Source organism: Vespa velutina, chromosome 9, assembly GCF_912470025.1.
Source record: "Vespa velutina chromosome 9, iVesVel2.1, whole genome shotgun sequence".
Classification (NCBI taxonomy): Eukaryota; Metazoa; Arthropoda; class Insecta; order Hymenoptera; family Vespidae; genus Vespa; species Vespa velutina.
The window spans coordinates 6,232,410-6,249,909 of NC_062196.1; the positions used below are offsets into that span (position 1 = coordinate 6,232,410).

Consider the following 17,500-nt stretch of genomic DNA (forward strand, 5'->3'; position numbering starts at 1 on the left):
GGATGGAATGGTGATAGTGTGGATTAGCGATAGTAGTAGTACTAGTAATAGTAAATAGTAGTGATTCCCGTGATAATGGTAGGGGAAGATAGTCTCACGTTTCGTTTCGACGTTCGTACAAAACGCGGCCCACGTTTTCTCCTCTCGACTTTGAATTTCCGCGTGGACGGAAATATCGTTTATGCTAAATCCTACTTTAAATCTGGATTGGAGAAAAAAGGAAAGAGAGAAAGAAAGAGATAGAGATGGATAGATAGATAGAGAGAGAGAGAGAGAGAGAGAGAGAGAGAGATACAGAATACTGAAATTACAATTTCTATTTCTTAGAAAGCTATAGAAAATATCTGTATCATGTAATCGTTTTCGATTGTTTAATAACTAATACATTATAATATTTGATTTTATCGTCGCATTATTTAATTCATCTTAATATTCTTTTTCACTTTGCTTTTGTGCATTTTCTTTTTTTTCTTCTCTTCTTCTCTTTCGTTTTTATGTATTTTCTCTTTGGAAATCTCTTTCACCTTTTGTTGTTTCTTTTCTTTTTTTTTTGTTTTTCTTTTTTTCTCTTTTATTTTGTTTTTTTCTTTTTTTTTTTTTTTTTTTTTTTTTTTTTTTTTTTTTTTTTTTTTCTTTCTTTCATTACTTTCGTGACACGTATTCTTTATAAGAGGAAAAGAAAAGTAAGAAAGAAAAATGAAAAATAAAAATAAAAAAATAAAAAAATAAAAAAAGGAAAAGAGAAATATCGAACGAACGTCCTTCGTTCTTGTTTCTCATTTTTCCTCCAAACTCCCTTCCGCCCCGCACCGACCCATCATCCGATCTCTTCTATTCTCTTCTCTTCTCTTCTCTTCTCTTCTCTTCTCTTCTCTTCTCTTCTCTTCTCTTTTCTTCTCTCTTTATCCGACGTATCCATCCCGTTATCATTAGATTTGCAGGATAGACATGCATATGTATGTATATATATATATATATATATATATATATATATATATATATATATATATATATATATATTTTTTTGCATTACTCGCCGTGATTCCAAAGGTATTAAAATAATAGACATTCCGTAACTATACATATATATGTATATATATATATATATATATATGTTATGTGTCTCTCTAGTGTGTATGCATGAGAGAGAGAGAGAGAGAGAGAGAGAAAGAGATAGAGATAGAGAAAGATATAAATAAAGATAGAGAGATAGAAATAGAGAATTTTAATTCATAGTTGCGTTGAACGGGTCGCGATATTTAATACGAAACTATTACTAGTTTCTTCAAATGCAGATGTACTTTTATAGATAAATGGATAGCAGCTACGAAATTTTTTAAAGTTCGCCATGAATTGTCCTCCCACATTCAGGTGAACCAGTTTCCCCCCTCTGCCCCAGCAATTCCACTATTTCCATATCTCTCTCTTTCTCTCTCTCTCTCTCTCTATATATATATATATATATTTCTATCTCTATCTCTTCTATTTCTATCTCTGTCTCCCTCTCTCCCTCTCTATTTCTATTTCTATCTCTATCCCTTTCTATTTCTCTCTCTCTCTCTCTCTCTCTCTCTCTCTCTCTCTCTCTCTCTCTCTCTCTCTGTCTTTCTCTCGTTGGTTTGTGTGTATCCCGGACCACGTTTGGAGTTTTTCATCAAAACGCCTTTCGCTGAACTACAGAGTATCGCTTTTACGTGAACTCCGATACCTTTTGAAACTCATCCCTCTCGGTATCCTGAAAATTCATTAGAAATAATACAAACGATAGTCACCGAGAATGTTACTATATATATATATATATATATATATATATATATATACATACATATAAATATATGTGTGCGCTATGTATATATATATATATAGTTCTCTTAGATTCAGGTAAATCACTGAATATATCAATCTATGAATATTACTGTACATAGTATTTATTGATTATATTACATTGATTATTTGTGGATTATAAATTAAATAACAATTGAATAATTAATAATTTTGTTAAGAGCAATAAAATAAAAAAGAGAGAGAGAGAGAGAGAGAGAGAGAGAGAGAAAGAGAAAGAAAGAGAGAAAGAAAGAGAAATAGCCACCAATTAATCTTCATTGAATAAAATCTGATTATAATTCTCTTTATTATTATTATTATTATTATTATTATTATTATTATTATTATTATTATTATTATTATTATTATTTTCTTTGTTCTTTTTAACTAACAATAAATATATTGTGGAATTAATCATTTCGATTGTAATTAATTAATCCGATTAATTTTCTATAATTTCTTATACATTAATACATATGTAAATAAAGGAAACCTGATGAATCGTCTTAATAGTTCCTGATATTAACGATATCAGTTAAATAGAATTCAGTCTTCTAATTCCTTCACTTGAAACGAACTCCAAGGCCAAAGTGTTAAAATGACGCAATGTGTGTCACAATAGAATCGTTCAAATACAAACACACACACACGAACGCGCACACACGTACGCACATACACATACACTTACATATAGAAAGAGGGGAATAGGACGGAATGATAGACTTTTACACGTACTTACTTATTTATATTATGTAAATATGATATAATATGTATTTACGTATGCTTGCTATATATACGATTACACACACACACACACACTCTCTCTCTCTCTCTCTCTCTCTCTCTTTCTTTGTTTCGTAAATTTCAAAACGCAAATAGGTAATGTAAGGTTAAAGTGAACGAACTTTTAAAGGTCCATGGAAAACCTCGAGAATTTGCCGAAACGCAAACCCTGATTTGGCAATTAGGTCAATGCCTATCTTTCAATACCTATCAGATGACCCAATGTTCTTCATGGTTAAAATGAAATAAATTCTTTCTATATATAAATTCTTTACGGCGTTACCTTCTTTTCTCTTCTCTTCTCTTCTCTTCTCTTCTCTTCTCTTCTTTTTTTTTTCTTTCTTCTTTTCTTCTTTTTTCTTCACTTTTAGTAGATCAGAACTAATTAAGATAAAATCTTCTTATATCTCGAAATATTTACGTTTAAATATTACGAATATATACGATAATAATCGTAATTTTTCTGATCTATCTATCCAGTGGACAACGAAATTGAGCTAATGTATTTTTGTATCGGTAATTTTAGAAAGAGAAAGAGAAAGAGAGAAAGAGAGAGAGAGAGAGAGAGAGAGAGAGAGAGAAAAAGAAATTATTAAAAAAAAAAAAATCGTTCTTATATATATATATATCACTTGTCTCGTAATAAATTGATTCATAATTTTGAAAATGTACTACATGTACATACATACGAAGTTTCATTTTTATCTCGTTTTCGAAAGGGATTATTTTAAGAAGAGGAATATTTTAAAGCTATACAAATGTTATATGCGAATACAGATATATGTAAATTTACTTTGATAATAGTGGGGGAAAGTTATTTAAAAAGGAAAAAGGAACAAAAAAAGGAAAGAAAGAAAAATATAATTTAACAAAACCGATTGTAAAATTGTTAGTAATAAAGCTTATAAGTAATTTTGAAATATCCTATATATAAATGCAAGTTTTTATTTGCAAATGAAATTTTCGTAAAAAATTAAAGCGTATCTTTTTCTTTCCTCTTTTTCTTTTTTTTTTAAATTTATTAACCTCATAAACGTGTCTTATTTATTATGATATTTGTGGGGAAAAAAAAAAAAAAAAAAGATATTATCGAGGGAAAATAAGTCGATCTTGCAAAAAAATGAAGTTGTAAAATTGTTACCGGTGAACTGATGAATGTTTAAAACAAAAAAAAAAGAAAAAAAGAAAAAGAAAGATACAGAAAAAGAAAGAAAAAAAGAAAGAACACCCTGTAGTTACAAAACAAATTTTTCTGTCGCCCCCTTCTTTTCTAAATGTTCCTACGAACGTGTTTAGGTATAGAGAAAAAAAAGTTCTTTCTCGAAATCAATCGAATATAAATTCGAATATAAAATCGAATATAAAATCGAATAAAAATCATAATTATCAGGACGATTGAATATTCTTAAAAGATAATCAGAGATCCTTTTTTTTTTTTCGAACATTCTAAATCCTTTCTCATTGTCAATTGTGATAAAATTAATCATGAACATGAATGGCTGAACTTTTCATAAAAGTAAACATACTGTCGTTTTACGAGGCCACACGTTCGTTTTTAGTTCGTTTATTTGGATTAATCACCTGACAAAACGCGAACGTCTCCGATCACATAAACAAACAAAAAATAAAGAACACACGCACACGTACAAATCGTTAAAAGAAATCTTGGAATTCGTGCTAAGTATAAAAAGAAAAAGAAAAAGAAAAAGAAAAAAAAAAAAAAAAAAGAAAAAAGTCGTCGATTTATTTCGAATGAAATTTGTCTTCGAAAATTTCGCTCGCTACGATTTAAACATTATATCTAAATACTAATAATTGTCATTTTAATGTGATTTACAATATGATTTACAATATGATTTACAATATGATACCATGAAATATGTTGTAAGTAAGAATTTTTAATCTTTGTCGATCGATCATAAAAACAATTAAATAATTAATTATTACTTATTAATATTATAACTTATTAAAATAACAATATATACGATAAATATAAAGATTCAATATATCTACATATTGTTTAATGATTAGAAATATTATATATTTATTCGATAATTCAAATGATCGTCGTATTAACTGCGCATAACATATCAACGTAAATTCGTTCAATAGCATCTACGATTCGTATTATTAAATATTTTATGAAATAGATTATGTATTTGATATCATCTATTGCATCCATTATATTTATTTATTATAATCGTGTATTTTATTAACTTTATGAACTTTGACGAGAAAAGAAGAAAAGAATTATACTTAAGAAAAAGCTTAACGAGTTTTTTTTTCTTTTTTCTTATTTTTCCTTTTTTTTTTTTTTTTTTTTTTTTTCTTTTTCCGTAAAATAACCGAACTGACTCGTTTATTCTGTGTCATAACGGGAAAAAAAAAGATCGTGTAGATTATTTTCTCCGACAACCTTTGTTGTCTCTTCCTAAATATATATAATATATATATATATATATATATATATATATATATATATGTATGTATGTATGTGTGTATGTACACAACACACACACATCGCGAGGTTTCATTTTTAAATAACAATAGAAGATACGATACGATATTATTTTGCGATACAACTTTCTTTCATTTTTTTTTTCTCTTTGTAATATGTATGTGTGTGTATATATAATGATATATATATATATATATATATATATATATATATATATATAGTATTTTAATATATCTTGTATTTTTAATATTATATTTTGATGTATCATCTATATGATATTATCGGATTTATCGAATGAAAACTTTTGTATACATTTCCATGACACTTGATGTATCAATTGAAGGGGAAGGAACAAAAAAATAAAAAAAAAAAAAAAAGAAAAAAAAAAAGAAAGAAAAAAAAATACCAAAGAAAAAAAGAATCAGAGAAAAGAAATCAATATCACATTAAAGTGTATATAATAATAACAACAACGAAAAAAAATGTATATATGTATAAAATTATCGTATGACAAATAAACAAAGTAAAAAAAATATATATATATGCATATAGAAGAAAAAAAAAAAAGAAGCGAAATAAGAAGAAGAAGAAGAAGAAGAAGAAGAAGAAGAGAGAAGAAGGAAGGAAGAAAGAAAAGAAGGAAATAAGGAATGTAAACGTTCGAAAGAATGAAACAGTTGTAGAGTTCAATGGTGCGTGCGACTCTTCTTTGCCATAACCAACAAGTAGTATGCTTTTAACGCGCATTCACCTTTCCACCTTGCGAGTCTTAAAGCTGGCGAGCAGCAGGCTAGGCAGGTTAAAGTAGATTCTGCAGGTATACTACACCCTGCGACCTAGGTACTACACATGCATATGTAATATGCATTCGCAAAGCTTGCATCGTGAAAGTGCAGAGATACATATAATACATATATATATGTATAGTTATACGGTTAGATGCAAACACGTATACGCATACGTACAGGGTGAACCAAAAGTTTCTACCGGATAATTTTAAAAATCGATTACACCTTTCCATGACCCTTTGGATTAATTTCTGTCCTCTCTTCTCTTTCATTTCGTTTCTTTTCTTTTCTTTTCTTTTCTTTTCTTTTTTCCCTAGAAAAAGTGTTCTCACAAGGGATTGCGTAACTTTACTGTGTGAACTAAAAAAAAAAAAGAAAAAAAAAAAAAGAATAGAAAAGAAAAGAAAAATGAAAAATAGAAGAGATAGATAAAGGAGAAAAGGAGAAGGATGGAAGATCAGTCCTACAAAAATTCTCGAAATATGATTTGAAATTGAATTTTGTTTTTCTTTTTTTTTCTTTTTTTTCTTTTTCTTTCTTCTTTTTTTGAATCCACCTTTTTCGACCCATCCCGTATAACAAATGCATATATAAGTAAGTAAGTACTTAGATTCCCCTTTTCGTCTATGTGCTAGAGAAAGAAAAAAAAAAAAAAAAGAAAGAGAGAGAGAGAGATAGAGAGAGAGAGACAGGAGCACCTTTTCAAAGTTCCAAGTCTCTTTCGTTTATTCTCGATAAAGAAAAGCGGAGGAACTCTATACTAGTTTGTTGAACACGACTTGGAAGGAAGGTAGAGCTGATGCCCATGGCGGATAGCAGAGAAACGAGTCACGGGACTCCGTTAGGTTCTCGCCAACATCGCACACACAAACAAATACACACACATACACATACACACAAACTTGCATATAATACTTACATCCGTTATATCCATGCGCACAATGATTCACTAAATGATTATATACCGTCCCCTCTGACTGATTTTTAATTCGTTTTATTATTATTATTATTATTATTATTATTATTATTACGACTCTTCAAATGTCATTGTGGAACAAAAAAATGAATTATGCTAATTATAATATCTAATTAATTTATTAATTTATCTAATTGTAAGTAAATTATATAATATTTATTGACTTATGTTATTACCCTTAGTTATAATTTTTAATCGCTACGATTATGCGACTTTTCGTTTTGATTTATTTAGAAAATTTACGAATTCTCGTAATCATTGGAATAAAATATTTAAATATATATATATATATATGTATATGCGAATATGTCGATGTTAAAATATTAATAAATTAATTCCTATAATTAATTCAATGTTTGTATAAACAACAAAATGATTTTATTCTTTGTATATATCTTTACATATATATATATATATATTTTATATATATATATATTTAAATATATATTTAAATGATAAATTCTTTATGATAAAAATATGTGTGTTGTAAGAAGATAATAACTAAAAAATGAAAGCTAATGGAAATGTTATGAAACGTTAGATAAACATAAAATCGTTTAGGGAAATTACACATTAGAAAGTTATCGAAGAATCTAATAGTATTAGTTACTTTTACCAGGGATTTTCACGAATAGAAGTCTTATTTCCATAAAGAGAGAGGAAAAGGGAGAGAGAGAGAGAGAGAGAGAGAAAGTGAGAAAGAAGGGAGGAGAGGAAGAGAGTTTTACGACTGTCGTGTTAACCTCGCGTTGTATGTAGCAAATATGTATCTTTCACCAAGTAACACGTATGCATATATGTATCTACATATGTATGTATATATGTGTGTGTGTGTGTGTGTGGGTGTGTACGTGAGCATGTATAATTAAGGGAAAATTCGTTCTAACGAAGATTGAAATCGTTCGTTCGAAGCTAACGCGATGGGTTATATATATATATATATATATATATATATATATATATGTATATATTTTTATATATGTGAACGTAGATACATATATACATAAGTGAAAAATCTGACGCGTTTCTTACAATTTCTTTTAGTTTTTAATTCGAAATATTTCTTTCGATAGAAACGCGATATGTATTATCGGTTTCTTTTAAAACATAACTATACACAATCGTGTATATTATTTTGCTGTGTTATATTTTTTTTTTTTTTTTTTTTAATTTTATTTTATTACATTTTATTTCATTTTTCTTTTCTTTATCATTATTATTATTATTATTATTATTATTATTATAATTTTATTCATTGCGATTAGGGCAACAATATGACGATAGACGTTTTATTATATAAAGAGGAGAAAATGAAAAGAGAGGAAAAATGAAAAATGAAAAGAAAAGAAATAGAAAAAAGAAAAAAAGAGGGCGGAATAAAATATGTAGATGTATTAAGAACTTCGTCTAGTCATGCAAAAGAGAAAAGAAAATATGATGACATTAACGAAAGAATTATATCATAATTTATGAATTACGTATAGAGAGAAAGATAGAAAAGAAATGATTGGGACCTTATCGAAAATTATTCCATAAAATCTTTTTACTTATTTTAAATAATACGAATTATTCTAATTATGCGTACGTATCGGCAAATACGTATAAAGACGAACGTAGGTCGTGCATAAAGAAAAAAAAAAGAAAAAAAAAAAAAAAAAAGAAAAGAAAGAAATGGAAGTAGAAAAATCGATTAGAACAAAATCATTTCCTAATATGTTAATTGCGTATAGAAAGAAATAAAAAAAAAAAAAAAAACAACAAAAGAATAAATAAATGAAAAAGATACAAAACGAAGAGAAAAAAAGGAAGAAAGAAGAAGCAAAAGAAGAAAAGAAAAAAGAAAAGAGAAACAAAAAGGTAAGAAAGAAGAAAAACGAACGAAATGATTAGGATCTTATCGTAAAATAGTTACTTAGTGATTAGAATATATAAGTTTGTAAAATATTGTACTTTTTCTTATGGTCGAACACAACGATATAATGAATAGAGTAGGAAAAGGAGGAGAAGGAAGAGGAGGAGTAAGAGGAGGAGGAAGAGGAGGAGGAAGAGGAGGAGGAGGAGGAGGAGAAGGAGGAGGAGGAGGAGGAGGAGGAATTCCGTCATGACCCAGTTTCGTTTTACGTTCGAGGGTTAAGGCAGGCAAGGCCGGAAAAGAACGATGAAACTAACAAGTTGCTCGTTGATAGCAAGCAGCACAGTCGCTAGGAACGTACAAGGCACCGTGTATATATATATATATATATATATATATATATATAAACATATATATATATGTATATGTATCTATGTTTAATATATATATATATATATATATATATATATATGTATGTATGTATGTAAGTACATATTTTTCTTTGGCGATAGTAGCCTACATACACTAGACCATCTATCGATTATAACTCCCCCACTCTTCTTATTCGAGACATCGGGAAAGAGTAAGTCTGAAACTCGTTGAATATGTAATCGTATCGTATACTTCCTTATCTATCGATCCTAGATAATATTCCAGTTTAAAATCACGTCGGTTTTTACTACCACGTCATCAAACACGTAATCGATTTATAATAATTGATTTAATAAAATCGTATCCATGATCGTTTTAATGAGCGTTAGATACGTCCGTATGTATAATAATTTGTTTGTTTTTATTTTTGTTTCTGATTTTTCTTTCTTTCTTTTTTTTTTTTTTTCTTTTTTTTTTTTAGGACTGATTTCTCCTCTAATCGTCATACGTACAATTAATTACCTTTAATAAATTAATTGAAACGAAGTGATTTTAAATTTGCATTTGTTACAGTAGCGAATAATAATTTGATAAGCTAATATGTTATTATTTATTGTTGTTATTATAATAATAATAATAATAATAATAATAATAATAATAATTATATCATACTTTTAAACGATTATTTAATTACTTCTTTGTATACATATACATATATATATATATATATATTAATAATTAATTTTTATTATATCAATTATAATATAATTATATAACATTATACATAGTACATAAATATATAATTATACCATAATAATAATAATAATAATTATTATTATTATTATTATTAATGTATTATCCTTTGTAATTTTCTCAATTACTCGAGATCGAATTATTTTTTATCAATTGAGAATAATTGTAATTATTATTAAGAAAAATTTTTCATTTAACTAAATACTATAGCGAATCTTGTTACGGCCCTGGAAAATGTATTACTGCCAGGTGAAGCAGTAGAGGTAATATCGAATATGATATCGCCATTCTTCTGAACGGTCAACATTTATGCTCGTTCGTGCTCGACTGACAGGTGTGAATCGTGTGTTCTCGGGAGCGCACGCGCAATGTGGCCACCGGCCTCCACTGTCGCGTTTCTGCGCTACAAGTGCTTTCATAAATGAAAATCATAAAGATCGGATAAAAAGAAGGAGATAAAAATGTTTCTTTTTCTTTTTCTTTTTTTTTCTTTTTTTTTCTCTCTTTTTTTTTTTTTTTTTTTTTTTTTTTTTTTTTTTTTTCTTTTTTAGGTATCATTAACAACCTAACGATTTATAATGATGATAAAATTCATAAAGATGAATCAATCGTACGATCGATCGTTCTAACGAAAATAACTTTTTTTTCTTTACAAAATTACGGACATAACTTAACGACGTAACATTGTCTTCTTCAATTTATTTATCATTTTATAAGATTCATCAAAGCAATACGATTTGCCAATACGTATATATCTATCTATATTGATATGAAATTAATGATATTATCATTCGTTGATTCATCTTTAAAAAGGAAATTAAAAAAAAAAAAAAAAATAAAGCGGGGCCAATTTGGGGGGGGGGGGGGGGTAGATGATATCTCGTAGATGATATCAAAGATCTATCGATCTACATTTTTTTTCGAGATCTTTTAGATTTCTAGTTAAGCTTGTAACTTTTACAAGCTGAACTGAATGGTTTTTACGATCTGGAAAAAAAGATGAAAGAAAAAAAAAAAAAATATCAAAAAGGATTCACTTTAAAGTAATCTCGAAGAAAAGATTAATTGATTTTTAAAGCTACCTAAATAATAAAGAAGAATGTTCCTATAGTAGATTTACGATATATAAAAAAAAAAAATATATATATATATATATACATACATATATACATGTAAATCTAAAAAGAAAAAAAGGATCAATATATACATTTTATGAATATATTGTACATTATATCGATTATATCGATATATAAAGATTGATAAAGAATTTTTAAAGATCAACCAGAGATAAACCAAAGATCATTTGATCTTTAAGTTTTCAATTAGAATACGGTAATTCACAAATTGGCATGATCGCAGATGTGTCCGTTCATAGCTGAGAATAAGCGGAGTAAGCAAAAGTTAGACAAGAGAAAAGTGACGACAAGAAACGAGAGAGTAATAGTCTTTGTCCGAGATTCGATCCGAAAGTAGTAACCAACAGCAACTAGCAGAAACCAGCAGCAGTAGCAGCAGCAGTAGCAGCAACAGCAGCCAGCAACAGCAGTAACAACAACAGTAACAGCAGTAGCAGCTGTTGATGCTGTCATTGGTCTTGAGTTTCTTTGGACTAATTGAAGCTAGCTCGTGCATTTTTCGAGCTTCTCGCGCGATTTTTGACGCTTTCGCTAAAAGGAAATAAAAGAACGAAAGGAAGAGAAGAAAATGGGGAAAGAGGAGGGGGGAGGGAGTGGGGAAAGAGGAGGAAGAGGAGGAAAATGAAAAAGAGGAGGAAGAAATAAAGAAAAGAATAAAAAAAATAATAATAATAAACGAAAGAAAGAAAGAAAGCAACAAATAATAATATGGCGGCGAAGGCCGTGCGATCATCCTCGAGCAGGTGGCAAAGAGGTACGTCTCTTTTTCGTTTAACCTGAAGCGAGACTCCGTGCAGACTTCTGTGCTTGATTGGCCCTGTTGTTCGAACTCGAGCATATCCTGTCGCACTTCTTTATTTCATTTTTTTTCTTCTTCTGCCTATCCTATTTTTTTTTTTTCTTTTTACTTATACATATGTATGCATGTACATATTGTATGTATGTATGTATGTATGTATACATATTATACGTATGTATTATATATATATATATGTAGCTCTCTTTACTGACTGCTCCAGCTGTTCTTTAAATTTTAATACCTATTAACGAGATTTTCTTCTAAAAAAAAAAAAAAAAAAAAAAAAAAAAAACATTTACATTGAAAAAGAAAAAAATGGAAGAAGGAGGATGATTAGAGATAAAAGAAGAAGAAGAAGAAGAAGAAGAAAAAGAATATGAAGGATGAGGGGATCGATGCAATGATCGGGATTGAAAAACGAGAGAAAGAAGAAAGGAACATAAAAAATTCCAGCTTCCCTCCCTCCCTTCCTCCCTCTGAAAAAGAAGAAAATAGAAAAGCCAAAAAAAAAAGAAAACAAGAAGTTCGTACGAGGATCAAGAGTATTGGTTCGATTAAAAAGATTATTATCTATTTTGGTCGCTACGACCTCCTTTCTCTTTCAACAACTACTTTCTCTTTTTCTCTCTCTCTCTCTCTCTCTCTCTCTCTATCTATCTTCCTATCTCGTGTTTACATAGGTTCTTCTCTTATCTCGGGGTAAGCTTCTCCCCACTCCAAGGCCTTCAACCCTCGTGCCGAGAGCTCAGCGACACGAAAGGAAGGTCGAGATACTCTTTCGCCCTTGGCCGTGCCAAAAAGAGAAAAAAAGCAGAAGAAGAAGAAGAAGAAGAAAAAGACGAAAAAGACGAAGAAGAAGAAGAAGAAGAAGAAGAAGAAGAAATAGAAAAAGGAAGCCAAAAAAGATCAGGATTTCGACGCGAATCTCTTCGTTCGAGATTACGATATACATATGTTGGGATCCTTTGTATTCTCCCTTTCTTCTTCCTTTCTTTCATTCTTTCATTTTGATCAATTTTCTTTTCTCTTGCATATGCTCTTTATTGCATATCAATCGATAATAATTACGTGCATAATACGAAAATGATAAAAAGAATAAAAGAAGAAAAAAACAAAAAGAGGAAAAAGTGTAAGAAAAGTAATAAAAAAGCAAATGGGGAGGGTGGCAAAAGAAATTATTAAAAAAGAAAAAAAAAAAAAAACGAACGAACGAACGTACGAACGAACGAACGAACGAATGAATACGAGCAAATAAACAAAAAAAAAAAAAAAACAAAAACAAACAAACGACAAAAGTCATTCGTCATACATACACGTGCGGTATTCGAACCGCGACTGATTTCTCTACTATCATTCCGTACTACTCCTGTACCACCCACTAACCTCCCACCCCCACCACCTGCTTCTTCGACCTCGTTCTATCTCTTTCTATTTCCCACTCTACCTGTTTCTCTCTCTCTCTCTCTCTCTCTCTCTCTCTTTCTCTCTTTCTCTCTCCCTCTCCCTCTCTTTCTCTTTCTCTTTACATCGTTCCAAGTAACGCCAACTCACCCTCCTTCATCCCTCTTACTACCACCCACATATCATTTCTTTCTCTCTATCCTTCTCTCTCTCTCTCTCTCTCTCTCTCTCTCTCTCTCTCTCTCTCTCTCTCGTTTCACCACCCAACACATATGCACTCACATATACACATATATATATATACGTATAACTTTGTGACTTGGAAACCTCGGGCGCCACAATCCACGAGCGTTAATGTAGAGTGAACACCCAATGTGAACCAGCCAATCCTCTCTCTCTCTCTCTCTCTCTCTCTCTCTCTCTCTCTCTCTCTCTCTCTCTCTCTCTCTTTCATTTTATCTTGTTATTTTTTTATTTTCTTCCTTCTCTCCTCTCTTTTATAATCTTCTCTTTCTTTCTTTCTTTAACCTTCTTTATCTATTTTTCTCTTCTTCTCGAATGGATAATCTCTCTTTCTCTCTTCCTTCCTCACACATACATACGTACACATACACATACACATACACATACACATACACATACACATATACACTTTTTCTCTGTCGTTTGTTCAGTTTACCGGCCAAAGGTGGTTTCTTTTTTTTTCTCTCTCTCTCTCTCTGTCTACTTTTGCTCTTCTCTATTATATATACCTTGCTTTTTATATATATATTATATATATATATATATATATATATATATATATATATACATTCACACACAAACAGACACACAAACTGGATAACCGACGAGCAACGCTAAATGGAGAGTTACGCGTCTCCTATGATTCCTTTTTTTTCCGCGGTAAACCAAAAGATTTTCTTTCTCTTTTCTCTTCTTCTATCATGAGACACACACAACACACCATACACACACACATATTATATATAGACACAAATCCAACTAGCATACCGCAATTATACACCACAGGCAGGCTGACGTACAAACAGATACTATATATATTCACAAATATTTTATTATCGCGATGTGGTCTCTTTCAAAATACCCTGTTAAAAAAATACTTATCTATATTTTATTTAGACAGAATTTTGTCTTAAAGCAAGAACGAATTAATATATACATATATATATATATATATATATATATATATATTAATCGAATTATATCGTAGACATTAAAAAGGATCGCTAGTAACTACGCACAAATAGACTATTAATAAATTCTTTCTAATCCGTTAATTATTGTAGAGTCCAGTAATCGTGTCAGATTGATCAAAGATATGATTAGAAAAAGTAAATACAATTTATAATCTCTATAAGACGGTATGTGTATCAATTCATTTTTCCTTATATTATATTGTTCTTGTTTTCTTTACTTTTTTTTTCTTTTTGTTTTTCTTGTTTCTTCTCTTCAATAAAAATCTAATAAAAACGATAAATTCTAATAAAATCAATAATATTCAATTGTCGCAACTTATTACCATTCGTCACATAAATATATATATATATATATATATATACATTGTAATAAATTATGCATAGACTATGCGTTCCGTATCATTGACCGGCGCCATATTGGATTTCGATGTGTCTCACAAATACGTCTCGAAAATTTAAAAGCAAGCCGATGTTCTTGCCTTTGTAAGCTGGAACGAAGTCTCGTCGCGAAACGAACAAAGAAGTGAGACGGGCGCGGACTAGTAAAAACCAGTTTTTCGGCCATCTCCAACGTTCTCCCGAGTTAAGTTGGTTGATAAAGGAGGAGGATGAGAAGGACGAGTATGAGTGAAGGAGGATGAGGAAAGAGTATTTTACTCTCGACTATTGGAAATATACCAGAGGATGATCTGCTGTTTCTAATGATATCTCGCATTGACACTTTTTTCTTCTTTCTTCAAAAAAAAAAAAAAAAAATAAAATAAAAAAAAAAAAAAAAATTTTGTAAATTAACCTTAGCCGTCATTAAATCCGAAAAAATTATCAGTCCTGAAAATATAAGAAACTTCACGTTCCTCATTCTATTTCTCTTTTCCTTTTCATTATCTCTCTGTTTCTTTCTCTTTCTCTTTCTCTTTCTCTTTTCATTATCTTTTATTTCTATCTGTCTGTCTCTCTCTTTCTTTCTGTCTTTACCAAGAGTTCTTTCACGTGAACGTCATCGACGTAGGCACGAGCGAAGAAGTGAACAAAAGATTCGTTCACACGAACGCTGCTTAACAGATCTTTCTTTTTTTTATCTCTATCTCTATTTCTATCTCTATTTAACGAATGTAGTCTCTTTCGGATAAGATCATTATATGTGTTACACATTATGCCTGTTTTACATATATGCGTCTCGTGTGTGTTTTCTTTTTCTTTTTTACTATTGAGCGTGATCTTTTTCATGATTTGTCGTGATACGTAAAAACATACCGTCGTAATCTTATTCTTCTCATTCGTTGGATTACATTCTTAATAATAAAATGTTATATATACACACGTGTAATTAACTGAATGACATTCAATCAGCCATAGCCATCGTTCGTTCTTAAAGTTATACAGTAACTCAAGACATACGCGTAAATAAAAGATAAATTGAAAGAGTGTAACTAAGTAAAAAAAAAAAAAAAAAAAAAAAAAAAAGATCGAGAAAAATCAAGAGCAGAAAGGAAAAGATTTTTAATGTTACATCGTTCTAATAATAAAAGTAACAGTAAAAATAATTGGTATATATAAGAAATGATGGGAACAGAGCGAAGAGTAATATCGTCACACACGTACGCACGCGAGTGAGCGAACGAGCGAGCGCTTGCGCGCGCGCGCGCACATACACAACAAGCGACGCAACAGCTGTTTCGTCGGCGACGTATGTATGTAAGATCGCGCGACTCCACCTCGTGGTACGCGACGCGTGTCGCGTGCCCCATCTCGTGTACGGCCCTGACGGCTCGCGCGCGTCATTTGTCCTCGTCGTCGTCGTCCTCCCCACTCCCCCCGCTCTCCCCACTACTCAGCCCGTCGCGACCGCCGTCACGACCGCCGCCGTCTTCGGCCGAGCGAGAGCGTCGCGTGGCGTTCCCCCCACCCCACTAGTACTCCCCTCCTTCCGCCTCCTACCGTAGCCGCCTGCGCTACTCACAACTACCCACTACTACCATTATCATCGACGCGCATCTTCCCCTCCCCCCATCCCCCACTTCAGTCCACTCTCAATCACTCTCTCTCTCTCTCTCTCTCTCTCTCTCTCTCTCTTTCTCTCTCTCTCTCTTTCTCTCTCGTTCCCTTTCGTCATACACACGACGCGTACGTACGCACGTACGTATGTATATACAGAGCCAAAAGCAAAAGAAAACCGTGTTCTCGCTTCTCCCCCTTTACGCCGCTTTCGCGGTCGAGTTTATCGTCGGGTTTACCGTTTACGCTCTCCTATCGTCGCGGAGGCGCGTCATTTGTTCGAATAATCCTTCTATTTGCGAAGTGATTCTTCCAGTTCCTTTCCGAAACTATGGCGAAAACATAACTCATAGAATGTTGACATATTTTAACGTCCATAAATAATGTATTACAATTAAATCATTCTTAACTTTAAACGTTTGTCCCATTTACAATTCATTTTATTCGCATATATTTACTTTACATACGTATACGTATACATGTATATACTTATGTATGTAAATTTGTTATTATGTACGTACGTACGTATGTTTGTACGTGTGTATGTATGTATGTATGTATGTATGTATGTATGTATATATATATATATATATATATATATATATGAGTTTTATTTAATCAATTGCATTTGTAATACATGTTTTTCAATATTTCATTGTTACGATTAAATATTTTCATTGGATCGATATACTAGTAGTTACTTTTATAAAAATTATATTTTACAATAGGAAGTGTTATGATTGGGTTATTTATTTTTCAATATGGCGTCTTACATATATAAATAGATGATATTCGAATTGATATAATGAGTCATTCGTAGATAATATAATAGCAATAATAATAATAATAGTTGTTGTTGTTGTTGTTGTTGTTGCTCTCGATTCTTAAATATGACGTTTTAAGTTTCTCTTTTCTTTTTCTTTTTTTTTTCTTTTTCACAATATCAACTATTTTACTTACTTACATACATTCATACATACATAGTAGTACTTTACTCTCTTTACGTTTCGTAATTAGTTTCAAGGATATATGGAGAATTACGTTCCTTTGGATTGAAAAATCGACCGCGGCGCCAGTCGACTCTCCTCCGCCGATGACGTCATACGGAAAGCTGATTTTTGCTACGGATAGTAGCATGTATGTACG

General features: G+C 30.7%; 1 long non-coding RNA gene across 1 annotated transcript in view; it reads left to right on the forward strand.

Moving 5' to 3' along the window:
- LOC124951577 overlaps positions 1-12,789 on the forward strand; it is a 127,586-nt gene extending 114,797 nt beyond the window's left edge. The window contains exon 4 of the long non-coding RNA XR_007101648.1: positions 12,422-12,789. This is a non-coding gene — a long non-coding RNA (uncharacterized LOC124951577). The remainder of the gene's footprint in view (positions 1-12,421) is intronic.
- The last annotated feature ends 4,711 nt before the right edge of the window (positions 12,790-17,500 follow it).